Source organism: Narcine bancroftii, chromosome 8, assembly GCF_036971445.1.
Source record: "Narcine bancroftii isolate sNarBan1 chromosome 8, sNarBan1.hap1, whole genome shotgun sequence".
In the NCBI taxonomy this organism is placed as follows: domain Eukaryota; kingdom Metazoa; phylum Chordata; class Chondrichthyes; order Torpediniformes; family Narcinidae; genus Narcine; species Narcine bancroftii.
Window position 1 is genome coordinate 60,666,858 of NC_091476.1, and position 15,797 is coordinate 60,682,654.

The following is a 15,797-nucleotide window of genomic DNA, read 5'->3' on the forward strand; positions in this document are numbered from 1 at the left end:
GAAAACATTAGATACAATGTTAAAGAAGTAAAAGTGAATTTTTACAGAACATGGTGTCCGGGCATGGAGTATGACCACAATTTAACAAATTAGGGTGTTTTGATGCTCTCTGGTTTCCGAATGCCGTCTTTTGTATCTTAGCTATTTGATCAACAGGTTAACCTTGTTTAGAGGGAGGGGTTTGATTAATAGCGGGGTCTTCTTTTTTTTCTTCTTTTTTGTTTTCTTTTGAGATTTTTGTAAAATGGGTTTGATTGAGAGGAGTGCACACACTTTACCCTATATAAGGTTTAAGTATTTGAGAAATACAAATTGTCTTTCCTTGCATCTCAATATTTTATTTTTAATATATTATTAATTTGGAAGTGAGAAATATCACATGTTATACATTGAATGAACAATAATCGTAGATCTGAATTCAATAATATACAAAACACGAATTATAAGCAATTTACACATTGTTCATACATAACAAAAATTCTTTAGAAAAACTTTGGTTCATATTCTATAATTGAAATGTATTCCTGGTAATGTGATCTCTTATACATATAAAGAAAAGGGGAAAAAAAACATAATCAAAGAAAGATAAAGAAGAAAGGAAAAGAAAATGAGTAATACAAAAGAAAACCCTCCCCCCAAGCTAATCCTACCCCTCCCTCTTAACATGGTCACCAATAAAAATAAGCAAAAAATCGAATTTCATCCTCTGTTCCACTGGCAAGTAGCGCCCAGAGCACTCAAACCTATGTAGTCAAGTTATGATATTAGTCCGTAAACGGGCCCCATATCTTATAAAATTCAATCATAATTTCTTTAATGTTATATCTAATTTTCTCTAAGCTCAAACAAGACATGATAATCTTGAATCCAATGCATGTGAGGAAGTGGTAAACTATGTCCATTTTTTCAAAATTGCTCGTCAGTGAAGTAAAGGATACAACTCTTTGAATTAAATAGAAGGAAAAAAGGGGGCGTGGCGAAGAGACGTGGGGTGTCATCGCTCCTGACAGATTTGTATAAATACTTGTCTAAAAATACCCTTTCAAATATATGATCTTTAACAGTGCATTATTGGAGTAGTCAAAAATAATCATGAAAAAAATGAGAGCTCAAACTATGAAAAACCGACTTTGAAGCAATCGGTGAGCTTGGAAGAAGTTCGGCCTACCTTGGTGTTGGATTTAGGTGGCTCGGGTAATGTTCTTCCTCGCTCCCAGTGACGACAGCCGCCTACTCCAAGGGTAATGCCGGTGCCTGGGGTGCGGAGCCCCGGTCAAGATGGCACCGACGGGAAGCGAAGGGTTTCTGTGGAAACGTCTATGCGCACGCGCGGTATTCCGAGTATTTTCTCCGGGGAGGGGGGGCTGGAGCTAGCTGGTCTAGCGAGTCGGGATCGGTAGAGGATCGGTCCAAAACCCACGGGGGTGGAGGCGGGGGAAGTAAAAAAGCAACTGTAGTGGGAACAGGAGCAGTGGAAGAATTCCAAGAATCCAGTACTGAAGAAGGAATTATAGCTTAGTGAACAGGAAGAAATACAAGGGAAATCTGTTGCAGCCCAGAGGAGGCATTCATTTAAAAATAAAGACTCTTTTGAGTTATAATTCCAAGCAATGTCGCAGCAGATTTCTTTGGGCTTTACATCTGTTAATAATAAGCTTTCAAATGTGATGGAAGATATTTCAACTGTTAAAGCTGATGTTGCAATATGCAAAAATTGTGGATAAAATTCAAGTGAAGGTTAAGAAGATGGAAGATAAATTGGAAGATTGTGTTTGTGATATTGATCAGTGTCAACAAAAGTTGAATACTTTTGATGATTCTTTTACAGGATGGAGGATTGAGAAGAGTGATTTACTGAAGAAAATTGATTCATTGGAGAATCTGAGCCTGAGGAATAATCTGAAGATAATGGATTTACCAGAATATTTACCAGTTACATTTTTCCAAAAATGGATACCTGATGTCTTGGGAGTGGAAATGTTTCCAAATGGACTTCAATTGGACAGAGCTCATAGAGCACTGAGAAGGAAACCTTTGCCTGGTAAATCACCTCGATCTGTTTTGATTAGGTGCTTACACTATCAGGATAGGGAATTAATTTTAAGATGGCAGTTCAAAATATAGAGCAACACAGAGGTCGATAACAGAACAGTTTTTTTTAAATGTGGATCTCAGTCAAAATATTATTAAAAGATGTAAAGAATTTAATTTGGCGGAACAGTCCTCTGGCAGAAGGGTTATAAATTTGCTTTTAGATTCCCTACTGTCTTTAAAGGTTTTTTTATGGGGAACATGAATCTCAGGTTTTTTTTGAGGATGATGGAGAAGCATTGATTTTTGCTAATTCTTTGTCTGATCTTAAAAATGTCAGTCTTCATCTTCTCATGCACAAATATCAAATAGAGTTACTAAGTAGAATGGTAATGGCAATGTCGTTCAGAAGGAGAAAAAGAAGAAAGTGCAGAAAGATCAATTGGAAGAGATGCATAAGAAGGAATCAAGTGATTCCAAAGTGATCTTGATTGATGATGAGCAAATGAATAAAGATTTGGAAGAAGCTTATCATACTTAATGTTCTGGTTTATATATTTTCTTTGTTAATTTTGTTTGGGGAAGATGCAGAATCTCATTGAAGTCAACTGACACTGTCGCTCACTTAGTAGATTAGGCTTCTACCCATGTTTAAAGGAGAGTAGCACTTTAGTACTTAAAGGGGGAGGGACAGTTTTTTTTTCTTTATATATTGTTTAGAGTGTGCTTTTGTTTCTTTTCTTTTATTCTTTGAGGAGAGTTGATTATTAATTTTTATGTGGATAAAGTCTTGCTGCACAGATTGAGATTGCCATGAATCTGATGGATAATTTAAAATTTGATACATGTAATATAAATGGGTTTAATAACCCAATCAAATGAAAGAGGGTGTTTACTTATACTAAGAAATTAAAAGTTAATATTGCTTTTTTGCAGGAAAATCATTTAACTGAAATTGAACATCAAAAGTCAAAAAAGAGGTTGGTTGGGTCATATTTTTCTTCTTTTAATTCTAAAGCTAGAAGGGTGGCAATATTAGTTCATAAAAATGTGCCATTTATTTTGGAATTAGTCTATGAGTCAATTGGGAGGATTTTGTTAGTTATTTGTAAAATTTATTCTGAGTCTTGGACTTTGGTAAATATTTATACACTGAATGTAGATGATAAGATGTTGTTTTTCAGGATGGTTTACTTAATTTATCATATTCATATGATCAAAATTATGATAGGGGTGACTCTAATAGTTGCTTGAATACTTTAGTTGATAAATTTGAGAAAGTGACACCCAGAACTAAGATGACTAAAAAATTATTATTCTTGATGAAGGAATTCAATTTAATTCATATATGGAGGAAATTAAAACTGAAAGAGAGAGATTATCTCTATTATTCAGCTAAGTATTATACTTATTCTATTAATGATTTTTTATTGTCATTTCAATTATTGTAAAATGTAGTATTGACAATATAAATCTAGAAATTTGTCAGACATTCACGAGTTTTATTGACATATGCAGTAAAGGAAAGTATGGTTTCTACTTATCATTGGAGGTTTAATCCTTTATTGTTCAAAAATGAAAAATTTTATAAATATATTAAGGAGTCACATTATTAGTTTTACAGTTAAATGTAAAAAGCAATATTTAGCTGAAGTTGATAAGTTAGATAAAGATTTAAATATTTTGGAAAAAGGGTTACAGAGGAGTCCATTACATAAAGAGAAAAAAGTTAAATTAGATTCTATGAAACTGAGATATTATACATTACAAATTTATAGAGTTGAATGTTTATTTCAAAGATATAAACAAAAGTATTATGAGTTAGGGGAAAACACACCTAAACTTTTGGCTTGGCAATTGAAATCTGAACAAATATCTAGAAAGTTTAAAGCAGTTAGAAAAAAATCAAAAATTTTTTATAAACCTCAAGAAATCAATGAACAGTTTAAGGAATTTTATATAAAAATACTTCTGAAGTCCAACAGGACCAAAGAAAAATATATCGGTTTTTAAATAGGTTATAGTTACCTATACTGAATGATTGGATTAAGGAGCAAATAGACTTTAAGGAGATTATGTTAGTTCTTAATTCAATACCATATAACCACATAACCACTTACAGCACAGAACAGGCCAGTTCAGCCCTACTAGTCCATGCTGTAACAAATCCCCACCCTCCTAGTCCCACTGACCAGCACCCGGTCCATACCCCTCCAGTCCTCTCCTATCCATGTAACTATCCAGTCTTTCCTTAAATGTAACCAATGATCCCGCCTCCACCACGTCTGTCGGAAGCTCATTCCACATCCCTACCACCCTTTGCGTAAAGAAATTTCCCCTCATGTTCCCCTTATAATTTTCCCCCTTCAATCTTAAACCATGCCCTCTAGTTTGAATCTCGAATCTCCCCCACTCTTAATTGAAAAAGCCTATCCACGTTTACTCTGTCTGTCCCTTTTAAAATCTTAAACACCTCTATCAAGTCCCCTCTCAATCTTCTACGCTCCAGAGAAAAAAGCCCCAGTCTGCACAACCTTTCCCTGTAACTCAAACCTTGAAATTCTGTCAAAATTCTCGTGAACCTTCTCTGTACTCTCTCTATTTTGTTTATATCTTTCCTATAATTTGGTGACCAAAACTGTACACAGTACTCCAAATTTGGCCTCACCAATGCCTTGTACAATTTCATCATAACCTCCCTACTCTTGAATTCAATACTCCGATTTATGAAGGCCAACATTCCAAATGCCTTCTTCACCACACCATCTACCTGAGTATCACCCTTTAGGGTACTATTTACCACAACTCCTAAATCCCTTTGTTGCTCTGCACATCTCAATAGCCTACCATTTAATGCATATGACCTATTTAGATTTGCCTTTCCAAAATGTAACACCTAACACTTATCTGTATTAAATTCTATCAGCCATTTCTCAGCCCACACCTCCAGCCTTCATAAATCACCTTTTAATCTACGGTAATCTTTCTCACTGTCCACAACACCACCAATCTTTGTATCATCCGCAAACTTGCTTATCCAATTCTCCACCTCTACTTCCAGATCATTAATATATATAACAAACAATAGTGGACTGAGGACCGATCCCAGAGGAACTCCACTAGTCACCGGCCTCCAATTGGACAAACCATTTTCTACCACTACTCTCTGACACCTCCCATCCAACCTTGCTGAATCCATTTCAGTACCTCCTCATTTATAACTAATGCCCCCACCTTTTTTCCTAACCTCCTGTGGGGAACTTTGTCAAAAGCTTTACTAAAGTCCAAATAGACAACATCCACAGCTTTCCCTTCATCAACCTTTTTTGTAACCCCCTCGAAAAACTCAATCAGGTTTGTCAAGCATGATCTACCCCTGACAAAACTATGCTGATCACTCCCAAGCAATCCCTGTACCTCCAAATATTTATAAATACCATCCCTCAGAACACTTTCCATCAACTTGCCAACCACAGACGTCAGACTCATGGGCCTATAATTCCCAGGTTTACATTTAGACACTTTCTTAAACAGCAGAAGTACATGCGCCACCCTCCAATTCTTTGGCACTACCCCCGTGGCAAGTGACATCCTAAATATCTCTGTTAATGGCCCCACTATCTGTCCACTAGCCTCCCTGAGTGTCCTTGGGAATATTTGGTCCGGTCCCAGAGATATATCCACCTTTATCTTTTTCAACACAGCCATCACTACCTCCTCAGTTATCCTTATATGCTTCATGACCTCCCCACTATTTTTCTTTACCTCAACTGGTTCAATATTTTTTTCCCCAGTGAATACCGAGGCAAAGAAATCATTCAAAATTTCCCCCATTTCCTCTGACTTCTCACTCAGCCTACCCTCACTATCTACAAGGGGTCCAATTTTATCCCTCACTAAACTTTTACTTTTAATGTACTTAAACCCTTTGGATTTATTTTTACTCTGTCTGCCAAAGCCACTTCGTGCCTTTTTTTGGTCTTTCTAATTTCTTTCTTAAGATTCCTTCTACAATCCTTGTAGTCCTCCTTCAAATTGTCAGCTCCCTGTTCTTTATACCTCTTGTACACCTCCCTTTTTCTCCTAACCAAATTTCCAATATTCCTCGAAAACCAAGCCTCCCTATGACTTCCAGCCTTTCCTTTGATCCTCACTGGGACATAACTACTCTGGACCCTCAAAATTTCTTTTTTGAATATCCTCCATTTTTTTTTCTTTCAAAACTTTATTTATTAATTTTAACATATGAAGAAAGTAAGTAATTCACATACAGAAAAAATACTAAATAAAATATCCTCCATTTTTCAATTACACCCTCACCTGAAAATATCCTGTCCCACTCAATACTCCCCAAATCCCTTCTTATTCCTTCGAAATTTGCTCTTCTCCAATCCAGAACCTCAACTTTAGGGCCCTCCTTGCTCTTCCCTAAAACTACCTTAAAACTAACAGAATTATGATCACTAGACCCAATTGGATCTCCAACATTAATGACTGATACCTGACCTAGCTCGTTCCCTAATAGGAGATCCAGTATTACACCGTCTCGAGTCGGTTCTTCTACTAATTGATTCAGAAAACAATCTTGAACACATTTAATGAACATAGAAACAGAGAAGATAGGAGCAGGAGTAGGTCATTCAACCCTTCGAGCCTGCTCCGCCATTCAACGAGATCATGGCTGATCTTAAAGTTCAGTACACCGTCCCCGCTTTCTCTCCGTAACCTTTAATACCCTTATACTGAAGGAATATATCTAATTCCCTCTTAAATATATTTAATGAACCTGCCTCCACTGCCCTCTATGGCAATGAATTCCACAGATTCACCACCCTCTGGTATAGAAATTCCTCCTCATCTCGGTCCTAAATGGTTTGCCTATTATCCTCAAACCATGGCCCCGGGTTCTGGATTTTCCAATCATTGGAAACATCCCATCTGCATCCACTCTGTCCAGTCCTGCCAGAATTTTATGTCTCTATGAGATCCCCTCTCAATCTTCTAAACTCCAAGGAGTACAATCCCAATTTCTGCAATCTTTCCTCATAAGTCATTCCTGCCATTCCAGGTATCAGCCTGGTGAATCGCCTCTGCACTCCCTCCATTGCAAGAACATCCTTCCTTAGATAAGGTGACCAAAACTGCACACAATACTCCAGGTGTGGTCTCACCAAGGCCCTGTACAGCTGCAGTAAGGTATCCTTGTTCCTATACTCAAACCCTCTTGATATGAAGGCCAACATACCATTTGCCTTTTTAACTGCCTGCTGTACCTGCATGCTCGCCTTCAGAGACTGGTGTACAAGTACCCCTAGGTCTCTCTGCACTTCCCCATCTCTTAATCTATTGCCATTCAAATAGTAATCTGCCCTCCGGTTTGTATTACCAAAGTGGATAACCTCACATTTATCCACATTGTAGTGCATTTGCCATGTCTCTGCCCAGTCCCTCAATTTATCCAAATCACACTGGAGCTTCCTGACCCCCTCTTCCATGCACACAACCCCTCCTAGCTTAGTGTCATCTGCAAATTTGGAGATATTACATCCAATCCCCTCATCCAGATCATTAATGTAAATTGTGAACAGCTGGGGTCCCAGTACAGATCCCTGTGGTACCCCACTGGTCACTGCCTGCCACTCAGAAAATGAGCCATTTATCCCAATTCTCTGTCTTCTACCTGCCAGCCAGTTCTCAATCCACATCAATACTTTTCCCCCAATCCCATGAGCCTTGATTTTGGAACCCAGTCGTTTATGCGGGACCTTATTGAAGGCCTTTTGGAAGTCCATCCACTGGCTCTCCCCCATCTATTTTACCTGTCACCATCTCAAAGAATTCCAATAGATTTGTCAAGGACAATTTACCTTTTGTAAATCCATGTTGACTCCATCTGATCCCTTCTCTGCTAGTCATATGCTCCGCTATTACATCCTTAATAATGGATTCCATCATTTTGCCCACTACTGATGTAAGGCTCACAGGCCGATAATTCCCCACTTTTTCTCTACCCCCCTTTTTAAATAGTGGGGTAACATTAGCTACCCTCCAATCCATGGGTACTGATCCTGAGTCTATCGAGTTCTGGAAAATAATTCTTAAAGCATCTGCTATCTGAATGGCCACTTCCTTGACTACCCTAGGATGTAGATTATCTAGCCCATCCAGCCCTCTAACTATATGGGTATCCCAATCAATGTGAGGGAAGTTAAAATTTCCCATGATCACAGCCCTATGATTCTCACACATATACATTATCTCTCTACAAATTTGTTCCTCTAGTTTTCTTGACCCATTTGGTGGTCTGCAACTCCTCCCCCTTTTTTACTCCCTGATCTATCACATCTAAAACAAATGTATCCTGGAACGTTAAGTTGCCAGTCCTGCCCTTCTTGTAGCCAGGTCTCACTAATTGCCAAAATATTGTGACCCCAAGTATTTGTCCATGCTCTAAGCTCATCTACCTTGTTCACTATGCTTCTTGCATTAAAATATATGCATTTCAGAGAATGATCCTCACGTACATTCTCTTTTCTACCTTCTACCCTAATCTCCATCCTACCTTTGTTATCGTTTTTATTCTTATCTAGGTGGCCATGCTCCCTTGACACTGCTCTCACACTCTGTTCCCCAACTCCCTGCCAAACTAGTTTAAACCTTCCCCCACAGCTCTAGCAAATCTGCTTGCCACCACATTGGTCCCCCACCAGTTCAAGTGGAGTTCATCCCTTTTGTACAGGTCCGACTTTCCCCAGAAGAGATCCCAATGATCCAGAAATCTTATCCCTTGCCCCCTGCACCATCTCTTTAGCCATGCATTCATCCTCCACATCCTCCTATTTCTACCCTCTCTAGCTCGTGGCACGGGCAGCAATCCAGAGATTACTACCTTGGAGGTCCTGTTTTTTAACTTCCTACCTAATTCCACATAATCCTGTTTCAGGACCTTATCCCCACTTCTAGCTAAGTCATTGGTCCCCACATGGACCACGACTTCTGGCTGTTCTCCTTCCCCTTGCAGAATGCTATGTTCTCGATCAGAGATATCCCTGACCCTGGCACCAGGGAGGCAACATACCAACCTGGATCCCCGATCTCATCCCACAAACCTTCTCTCTGTCCCTCTGACTAATGAGTCCCCAACTACAAGTATCCTGTTCTTATCTCCCCTTCCCTTCTGAACCTCAGGGGCAGCCTCCGTGCCAGAGACCTGACCCTTACGACTCGTCCCTGATAGGCTGTTCCCCCCAGCAGTATCCAATGCAGATTACATATTGCTGAGTGGCACTTCCACAGGGGTACTCTGCACTGGCACTTTCCCTCCTTTCCTCACAGTCACCCAATTCCCTGACTCCTGCCCTCTAGGGGTGACTGTCTCCCTGTAACTCCTCTCTATCACTGCCTCTGCTTCCCTTATGATCCTCAGTTCATCCAACTGCAGCTCAAGCTCCTTAACACAGTCATTCAATATATGCAATTGGATGCACCTTTTGCAGGTGTAGTCATCAGAAACAGCTGTGCTGTCTCTGATTTCCCACATCCCACAATTGGAGCACTTAACTACCCCAACTGACTCCATTTCCTTCTTTCTTAATATAAATACCCTTCCCACACAAGTAGCTCCTTCTCGCCAAAGTCCCTCAAGCCAAAGTCCTAAGACCCCACTCCTTCACTGGGCCACTCACTCACTGTGCTGCTCCTCGCTGGCTGCTCCCTCCCTTTCTACTCCTTTTATTAGCCCTTACCAATTAACCCCAATTAATTCCCAGCTCCTCCTCCTCTCACCCGACACCAGGCACTGACTCACTGTCTCCTCCGACCCCGAGTCTGACCTTTCTGAGCCCAAGCCCCGGTAAGTCCAGCTATTTATTATACTCACCCTCTGATGCTGTCTCTTGGCTCCTCCTCCTCTCACCCGACACCAGGCACTGACTTACTGTCTCCTCCGACCCTGAGTCTGACCTTTCTGAGCCCAAGCCGCTGTAAGTACAGCTATTTATTATACTCACTGCCTCCTCCAACCCCGAGTCTGACCTTTCTGAGCCCAAGCCCCGGTAAGTCCAGCTATTTATTATACTCACTGCCTCCTCCAACCCTGAGTCTGACCTTTCTGAGCCCAAGCCCCAGTAACTCCAGCTATTTATTATACTTACCCTCTGATGCTGCTCTTGGCTCCTCCTCCTCTCACCCGACACCAGGCATTGACTCACTGTCTCCTCCAACCCCAAGTCTGACCTTTCTGAGCCCAAGCCCCGGTAAGTCCAGCTATTTATTATACTCACTGTCTTCTCCGACCCCGTGTCTGACCTTTCTGAGCCCAAGCCCCGGTAACTCCAGCTATTTATTATACTTACCCTCTGATGCTGTCTCTTGGCTCCTCCTCCTCTCACCCGACACCAGGCATTGACTCACTGTCTCCTCCGACCCCGAGTCTGACCTTTCTGAGCCCAAGCCCCGGTAAGTCCAGCTATTTATTATACTCACCCTCTGATGCTGTCTCTTGGTAAATCTCTAGGAGAAGATAGTTTTACTGTGGAATTTTATAAGAAATTCCAAAAATTGTTTCCAGTGTTTGTTGAAGTTTTACAGCAAGTTAGAAATAAACAATCTGCACTCGAATCTTTTTTTAACACACTATTATAACAGTAATTCTTTAAAAAAAAACCAAAAGATCCTTTAAATCCTGGGTCTCATAAGTCAATTTCATGAGTAATTGTTGATTATATTAGTGCAATACTTCCTGAAGTTGATTCATATTGATCAAACAGGTTTAATTAATGGAAAATATTCTGCTGATAATGTACTTAAACTAACCAGTTTAATTAATATGCCATGGAAGAAATTAAACTTACCAATGGTCTTATCATTGGATGCCGCAAAGGCATTTGATAGGGTGGAATGGTGTTTATATTTAAAGTATTGGAGAAATTTAAGTTTGGACCAATGTTTATGTTGGATTAAGGCAATATATAAACAACAAAAAGCTAGAGTAAGGATAAATGGGCTTCTATCTTATTCTTTTTATTTTATCCACTGGAGAGGGTTGCCCTCTATCACCAGCATTATTTGCATTGGTGATTGAACCATTACCTCAATTAATAAGGCAGGACAGGAATATAAAGGATATAACAGATTTTGATGAATTTAAGATTAGTTTTTTTTTGCAGATGACGTGTTGATTTATTTAACTGAACTACAGGAATCATTGAAAGTGATACAGGAAAGGTTAATACAATATGGAGAATTATCGGGTATAAAAGGAATTGTCTGAAGCCGATTATTCTGTTTGTAAAGAAGTAGTATATTTTACATGGACTGATCAAATTATGTATTTAAGTATTAAAAATAGATAGACATATAAATCATTGATACGATATAAATTATTGTTAATTTCTGTAATCAAGGAGGATTTAAATAAATGGAAAGATTTACCATTAATTTTAGTTGGTATGGTGAATTGTATAAAAAATGAACATATTTCCAGACTTCAGTATTTATTTTTAAAACTATTCCTTGTGATATTCCTAAAAAGTTTTTAAAAAAAGATTTGAATACAGTAGTTAGGAAATTTTTATGGAAGGGCAAATTAGCAAGAGTTTCTATTTATAAGTTAACGTGGAAATATGAATTTGGAAGATTAACCTTCCAAATTTAAAAAAAAATTATTATAAGGGTGCTCAATTAAAATTTATTAATAAAACAATTAATTTGGGCAGATATAGAACTAAAGATGGAAGAGATCAATTTGTTTATAAATGGAATGCTAAAATATTCAGTTTTTATAAATTGCCAATTATATCTCAATTGATAGGCATTTGGGATGAGATAAATAAAGAAATTGGTACTCAAGGTAAAATATCTAGATATACTCCTTTGTATCAGACTAAACTTTTTTCCCTTTTAATGTTAATAATTACCTTCTTAAGCTATGGGACAAAAAGGGATTAAGATGATATCTAATTGTTATGAATTAAGTCAGTTTCTTTCATTTGAAAGAATGAAAGAATGATTTCAAATACCAATGCAGACTCTTTTTTGTTGTGATCAAATTAAATCAATGTTACATGATTATTTTTGGAAGAATTTGCTTTTACAAATAGAGTCGAAATTTGGAATGTTAGTTCATGATGGCAGGAAGAAAGGTGTTATTTCTGAAATGTATAATTTATTGCAACAGAAATTCCTAAACTTGATCTGCATAAGTCAAGACTTAAATGGGAGAAAGATTTGGGAGTTGATTTTGATATGACCATTGGAAAATTATTTGTAATAATAATATGACAAAAATAATAAAAGTTAGATATTGGCTTGTAACTTTTAATTTATACATCAATTATATTTGACTTCTGGAGCATTTGAAAAGATATAATTTGAGTTTTAATGATTTGTGTTTTGATGTAATGTCAGAAAGGTACGTATGTACGTTCAGTATGGTCTTGTGATAAGGTTAAACCACTTTGGTCTTGGGTTAAGGATTGTTTACAAAATATTTTGAAAATAATATTTACTTTAGATCCAATTTTTTAAATTGGGGATGTTAGTGAGTTTTATTTGGTATATAAATTGGATAAATTTCAAATAGCTGTTTTGAGATTGGCATTGGCAGTGGTGAGGAAATGGATAGCAATTTTGTGGAAAGACAGATTGATCTTAATTTAAAGAGATGGCATTCGGAGAAGATAAAGTATATTTTGAGGGATAAATATTATGTTTTTTAAAAGATTTGACACCCATATTTGGATCATTTGAATTGGAAAATTTAAAGATTGCTCTTCTCGTTTTTCTTTTTTTTTCTTAACTTCTTTAGGAGTTAGGTGAGTTATAGTGGAAGGTTTGGAGGGTGCGATGTATTAGTAGGGGTTGGGGTGGGGGTTTAGTTATTTTTTTCAGCTTTTTTATGTTTTTTCTTCTCACATCCCGAAGATTAGATGTCACGAGGTGAATTGTACAGTGGAAATTAACCCGACTCCCGATGAATTCTCCCATATGGAAAGAGTTGATAAGTTGTTGGGAAATGGGATCAATGGAACTAACCACGAGGAATGAGTCGGGTCGAGATGCATCCAATGGAGAAAAAGAATGGTTCATGTTTGACAATAAACACTTAATCGAGGCTTCAACCACTGTTTGTTACGCACCTTCACCCGTTGAGTTACTCTCGCTGATCGCTTTTGGCTTTAGATGCCAATATCTCTGCAGCCGCCCGTCTACTTCTAGATCAAGGTCGAATTGGCGTTGGTGACGGTTCGATGGGCTGAAGGAAATGTTCCCGTGTTTAATCTTTCTACGTGTTTATGCTTCTAATTGGTGAGGTTGGATGATGGAGTCAGAAAGATTTTTTTTTAATCTGTGTTTGATCACTCGAACCAGCAGAGTAAAGGGATATTTAAACACATTGATCAGCTGGTCCCTGAACCTCGTCTGTGTCACCGCATAAATGTAGGTGTTGGTACAACAACTCAGCATCTGGAACATGAAGCCCATTGCTGATACAGAAGTGGGAATATAGACAGAGTAATATCCCAAATACAACATTCGTGACCATATTGAATGGAAGGTAACCAATGCCCATAAGAGAATGAAATTTCCGGAGATAAAGAACAGCAGCAAAACGGATTTCCTTCGGTTCTTGATCTCGGGATCTTTAGGACAATTGTGTGCCCGGAGTCTACCGCGTACTCGACTCGCCACTAAAATGTGTCTGATTGTTAAAGCATTCAGCAGAAGGATGGAAACAAAGGGGACACAGGGGGTGAGGATGTAATGTAAAAATTCAATGGCGGTCCAGGCAACTGAAGTCATAGTACGGGAACTAATGTAACAAAACCACGAGAAAGGCGCCAATTGGTACCAAGGTGTGTACATAAAGTACCAGAAAATGTTCTTTAAATTGCTCAGAACAGTCACTGCCCCGAGAACCGCAGTCGCTGTTCTCTCGGTACAATATCTAGGTTTCAGCGTTCGGCAAGAAATAGCAACAAATCGGTCAAGGGTGAACATGACGGTGAACCAGACAGAGCAGTCGGTCACTGCATGAAGCAGGACGGCGTGGATATTACACGCGGGGATTAACTTCACAAAACGCATATGATAAACAATCGGAATTCGTCTCAATATCAGATCGAAGATAATGACCAGGAAATCCGCCACGGCCATGACCACAAGGTAGCGGGTGACGCATCTGGACAGACCGCACTTTCCTCGAGACAAGATCTCAATCGACGCCAGATTCGCTGTCGTAAGAATGAATGAGGAAACTAGTTAACAAAAACAAGACGAGGAGAATAATCACCATTTCCACGGGAGGTCCACGGCACATGCAGACTGCTGATGGTTCCACTCAGCCACGAAACACCTACAATTCATTCACCGTAGCTCAGTATCCAACACAATAATACCAAACAGTCTCATCCGGAACTCAATTATATTGGCCTTTTTGCATTGGAATCCATGACTTCCTACCGCACTGGTCAGAAGGAATTGAACATTGGTGACAGCGCCTCATCCAGGATCTTCCTCAACGCGTGGCAGCCGCTCCTCCACGCCTCTGAGCACTGAAAACTACAGCCCTCCAAATCCGACTGTAAATTCGTGGATGCCACGGCTGTTTTCGAAAGAGAGGGACTCGTGGCTGGGTAACAGGACAACCTCAACTCCAATATCAGCAGGACCAAGTTACTGGGTGAAGATACCAGGAGGAGGAGAGGGGCTCGCACACCGATCCTCATCAATGACCATGAGGTGGAGACTGGAGACAGTGCGAAGTTTCTCGGAGTAAACATCTCGATTGTCTTGTCTTTGTGTACCCATATAACAATGCAAAAGAAGGTGCACCTGCGCCATAGTTCCTCAGAAACGAGAGGAAATCTAGCATGTCATCTGTATTACGGAATAACATCGACAGATGAGCCATTGAAAGATCCTGTCAGGGTGCATCACGGCGTGATATGGGAACTGCTACGCTGTCGACTGCAACCAAATGCATGGTGGTAAATACGGCTCGGTCTGTTATATATAGAGAATTTAGGTTAAAATGGCTTAAGTTAAAATGTGATGATTAATCATAAAAAGGGAAGCCAGAACGGACAGGGAGCTTACTAGCAGCCAAGGACAAAAGGTTCAGCTGGATATGTTTTTTTAAACCTATCTTTTCATGGTCATAGTGAGAGACATGCAGGAGACAAAAGATTGATAAGAAGGGTGAGAAACAGAATTTAGTGTATGTAGAGTTCGCAGCGTACGTAACGAACGTGATAATTAAAAATGCAGTTGTACTTAGAATGCTTTTGCAATACTAACCAATTAAAACAGTATTAATAAGTAGGGGAAGGGCAAACAACAAGGGTATAAAAATCAATGCACTGTATGTATCGGGGCTTAACTGGTGAGAAGCCAGTTGAGTCCAACTCTGCAGACTTGTAAATAAAGCTTGTCGTGTCATCAGTTTTAAAAAGACTCATGTGTGAGAAGTTTTATTTCTGACAGGTCTATTGCGCAAACTTTACTCCAACCCATCCACTCCATTCATACTTTCTGCTGCCGTTGTAACACTAGCAACAGATTAAAATTCCCCGCCACACCCTCTTCACCAGCCTCTGCCCGCCTGGAATCGTCTTCACGGATGTGAGATAATGCAATATCTGATCCAACGATATTTCATTCCCGCTGTAATCAGATTCCTGAATAATCCCAACAATTGCGAAATCATGCTTCCTTCGATCTGTACCAACTAAACAATCTCTCTCTTCCTCTTTCCCGCATCTCTC

General features: G+C 39.2%; 2 long non-coding RNA genes across 4 annotated transcripts in view; one reads left to right on the top strand and one right to left on the bottom strand.

Moving 5' to 3' along the window:
• LOC138740753 (uncharacterized) overlaps window positions 1–1,309 on the bottom strand; it is a 33,654-nt gene extending 32,345 nt beyond the window's left edge. For both annotated transcript variants that reach the window (XR_011343149.1, XR_011343150.1), the window contains exon 1: window positions 1,169–1,309. This is a non-coding gene — a long non-coding RNA (uncharacterized lncRNA). The remainder of the gene's footprint in view (window positions 1–1,168) is intronic.
• A 524-nt stretch (window positions 1,310–1,833) lies between these two features.
• On the top strand, window positions 1,834–15,484 carry LOC138740757 (uncharacterized). Of its 2 annotated transcripts, none has more exons than XR_011343155.1 (3): window positions 1,834–2,041; window positions 2,968–3,011; window positions 12,955–15,484. It is a non-coding gene; the product is annotated as an uncharacterized lncRNA (long non-coding RNA). The 2 variants fall into 2 exon arrangements; XR_011343154.1 differs by lacking the exon at window positions 12,955–15,484 and adding an exon at window positions 11,199–11,341.
• Window positions 15,485–15,797: the final 313 nt, after the last annotated feature.